Source organism: Desmodus rotundus, chromosome 6, assembly GCF_022682495.2.
Source record: "Desmodus rotundus isolate HL8 chromosome 6, HLdesRot8A.1, whole genome shotgun sequence".
In the NCBI taxonomy this organism is placed as follows: Eukaryota; Metazoa; Chordata; class Mammalia; order Chiroptera; family Phyllostomidae; genus Desmodus; species Desmodus rotundus.
In genome coordinates this window covers 118,587,282-118,591,574 of record NC_071392.1, presented here as the reverse complement: position 1 = coordinate 118,591,574, position 4,293 = coordinate 118,587,282, and the positions used below count along the sequence as shown (strand labels likewise).

The 4,293-nt window shown below is 37.9% G+C and overlaps 1 pseudogene; it reads left to right on the top strand.

Annotated features, from left to right (window-relative positions):
* The first annotated feature begins 4,007 nt into the window (after positions 1-4,007).
* LOC112304231 (cytochrome c oxidase subunit NDUFA4 pseudogene) lies at positions 4,008-4,293 on the top strand (annotated as a pseudogene).

Genomic DNA, 4,293 nt, shown 5'->3' with positions numbered 1-4,293 from the left:
GTGAAGAACTTTCTTACACTCATCTCTGTACAACAAAACAAACAGGCAAGCAAAAAATAACCAGAGTTACTTAAATGAAGAACAAACTGACAGTAACCAGAGGGGACGGGGGAGAGGGATAATGGGGGAAAGTAGGGGAAGGGTCTTCAAGGAACATGTATGAAGGACACGTGGACAAAACCAAAGGGGGGTAGGATCGAGGGTGGGAGTGGGAGTGAAATGGAGACAACTGTACTTGAATGACAATAAAAAAATATGGATTTCTTTTGAATGAACACCTAGGAGGACAATGGCTGGATTATATGATAAATGTATGCTGAACCTTTTAAGAAACTGAAAAACTCTTCTACAAATTGGATGTTTATATATTTCCAGTAGCAGGAAATGTGAGTTCCAGTTCCTGCACATCTTCACCAACACTTGGTACAGCCCATCCCTGACCATTCCAGTGGGAGGGTCTCTCATCTCACTGTGCTTCTAACAACTAATGATGTGGAGCGACTTCTTTTTTTCTTTTTAAATTTGTTTCTTTTTTAGTTCTTTTAATTTAAAGTTTGATATTTAATATGCAAATTATCAAACTTACTTTATTATTAGTAGTAGTAGTAGTAATATTTGTATCTAATCAGCATCTTTTTACACATCCTTTTCCTGTCAGTCATTCTTTATCATTATATATACTGTATTATTATATACTGTATATATATTATCATATACTCTTTCCTGCGAACAGTATGTAACTAGCTTTTACATTTTAACTCTGTCTGACTTTCCTGTCTTTTATGGAGATAATTTATTCTATTTGAACTTACTGTATTATCTTGATTATATTCCTTTTTCATTTTACTTATTACTTTACTTTGTTGTATCTATTTTACCTTTTTAAAGGTGACTAACTATAAAATTAAAAATTTATTTCAATTATAGTTTATATTTGATATTATTCTGTATTAGTTTCCTGTGTACAGCATAGTGGTTCAACAATCATCTACTTTACAAAGTGTTCCCCCCACCTCATATTTTCAGTACCCACCTGTCACCATACATAATTATTACAATATTCCTGAGTATATTTCCTATGCTGTACTTTACATCCCCATGATTATGTTGTAACTACCAATCTGTACTCAATCCCTTCACCTTATTCACCCAGTCCATCAACCCCCTCCCCTCTGGCAACCATCAGTCTGTTCTCTGTATCTATGAGTCTGTTTCTGTTTTGTTTGTTCACTTATATTGTTGTTTAGATTCCACATATAAGTGAGATCATACAGTATGACTGACTTCTTTCACTTAGCATAACACCCTCTAGGTCTGTCCATGCTGTTGCAAATGGTAAGATTTAACTTTTTTATGGCCAAGTAATATTCCATTACCCACTCATCTATTAATGGGCATTTAGGTTGCGTCCATAGTTTGGCTATTGTAAATATGCTGCAATAAACATAGGGGTGCATATATTCTTTCAAATTAATGTTTTGGGTTTCTTTGGACATATACCCAGAAGGGGAAACACTGGGTCATAAGAGTTTCCATTTCTATTTTTGGAGAAACTGCCACACCATTTTCCATAGTGGCTGTACCAATCTGCATTCCCACCTGTATAGTGCATGAGAGCTCCCTTTTCTTCACATCTTCATTAACATTTGTTTGTTGATTTATTGATGACAGCCATTCTGACAGGTGTGAGGTAGTATCTATTCTGGTTTTATTTAGTTTTTTAATTGTCTTATTGTGGTTTTAATTTGCATTTCTCTGATGATTAGTGACATTGAGCATTTTTCATGTCCCTTTTGACCATTTCTATGTCTTCTTTGGAGAAATGTCTGTTCAGATCTTTTGTCCATTTTCAAGTTGAAGTGTTTGTTTTTTGAGATTGAGTTATATGAGTTCTTTATAAATTTGGATATTAACCTCTTATCAGATGTATTATGGGCAAATATATTTTCCCATTCAGTGGGTTGTCTTTTTATTTTGTTGTTGGTTTATCTAACCTTTTTTAAACGTTTGTTAATTTGATAAAATTGTTTCATTTCCTTCATCTATCTCCCCCTTCTCTGCCAATTAGGTAGGGAATATCATTGACTTTTCCCCAGATTTCATAATTTAAAAATATGATTATATTATAAAAAGAGGACACCAACCATTCCTCTCACTACTCCATCTTCTCCCCTCAATAAGTTGAGACAAACATACTTTCATTTCCCTATCTCCCCAGATGAGACATTTAGAAAGATTTCACTTCTGAACCCCCACCTGTAGCTCTGTAACTCCTAAGTTTTGCACAGATAGTTAATATTCTTCATTCCAGCTGATATTTGAATTTCTTTTTCAAAGTCTCTTCTATTTATAAATGTTTACTTAGTGTTTATGCTACATAATTTCACACAGTGTTTTATTCTGTTAGATTTAACAGTGTGCATTTTGAAAAGTCCATTGCTCACCACTGTTTCTTCTTTTCTGTACCTTCTCTCCATTTGAAATCTATACTCTCTTCCAGAATTCCCAGGAGGATTGAACCCTAGTTGCCAACAGTGGTAACCTGTTACACATGCCCCATGTTGGTGTCCTTCATTTCCCCACTTCCTACCTCCCAGCTAAGCAACTTGCACTTGAATCTATGTCTTGGGGGGTCTTCATTTGAAAGAACCCAAACTGACACCCACCCATCCACAGTTCTCACTGAATTTAATAGGTGCCCCGTCCTAGAGATGTGAAAATTGGGAATTCCACAGTACCCTGAAGCTTCTACAAATAATTTTCCCAAAACAAACAATAACAACAACCATTTTCCAAGCAGAATTCAACAATTCCTGTAAGCCTCTCTGAACTTCTTTGAGTGAGAATTTCCTCTCATGTGACAACATGGTGCCCCTTGAACTTAGTTAGATGGGGTCTGATGTCTTTCAGGGTTTGTGTTAGGGTGTGGGCTGAAGGAAAGAGGACAGATTTCTCATGGAGTCACAGATTATGGCCACAAGCAAAGCCTTTGATAAGCCAGTGACTGGTCATTCTAAACCCTTACCCAGACCTTGTATCCAAGTTCCAGACCCTAAAGTCAGCTGCTTACTTGACATCATCACATGATGCTTCTCAAACTGAAGGCATCCTCTTCTCTTTCCATGAAATATACCTCTGCCCCAGCCCATTGCACTCACTCATGATTCCTCCTACTCTATCACTCCCATATCCAATCTATTACCCAACCCTGCGGGTCCTGCCTTACAATCATCTACTGAATCTCTCCTTTTCTCTGCACATCCACTGTTATCTGTTGTCACACTGATTAGTATTACTAAGTGTTACTACTGGTAACACTGAAAAGTGATCATATCACTTTTCTCAATTCTTTACCCACCTGGAGTCCATACCCTTTGATATATGACTCTTCCTGCTAGAGGTGGGGTATATTTCCCTATGCTGTCTTAGGGCTCAGTCATGTGACCTACTTTAGCCAATGAGATGTTTGAAGACCTGAAATGTGGTAGTGTGGGGAGGCTTGCTCTCTTGTGCCTCATCTATTACCATGAGAAGAACATTCCCTGGCTAGCCCACTGGTCTCTGGAAGATGAGGCAATGTAGACTAGTGCTTAATTTTTGCAGCACGAAGCAGAGCTATCCCAACTGTCCCCACAAATAAGTGTTTTCAACCCTGAGTTTGAGGACTGTTTGTTACATGGCAATATTGTGGTAATAGCTGACTGATACACATCTGTACTCCATGTGATTACAGTTTTGATCACAATAATATCAACTCTCATAATAACCTCTTAGCTGGTTTACGTGTTTTAATCTTACCCCTTGCTAATCCGGTCCCTAAACAATAGCCACTGTGATACTTTTATTTGTAAATTAGATCACATCTTTTCCAGATTTAAAAGCCTTCAATGGCAAAGAAGGTCCTGGGTGACTGGACGTCCACTCATCCTTGGTGCAGGAACTACCTGGTCCTGGGCCTTGCTGTTTTGTTTTTCTCTGCTTCTAGACCTGAGCTCTCTGCTTCAACCATGCTTCTCCAGATCCTCTGTCAGGCCAAGAACCATCCAAGCTTGATCCCCCTCCTTGTGTTTATTGGAACCAGAGGTACTGGAGCAGTGCTTGCATATCTTATGTCTGGCATCTGTCCCAACAGATGTCTGTTGGGACAATAAGAATAACCCAGAACCCTGGAATAAACTGGATCCCAGCGATCAGTACAAGTTCTACTCAGTGAATGTAAATTATGGAAAACTGAAGAAAGAAGGTCTAGACTTTTAAATGAATGTTTCTCAATAAATCTGCTTAGAATAAAGG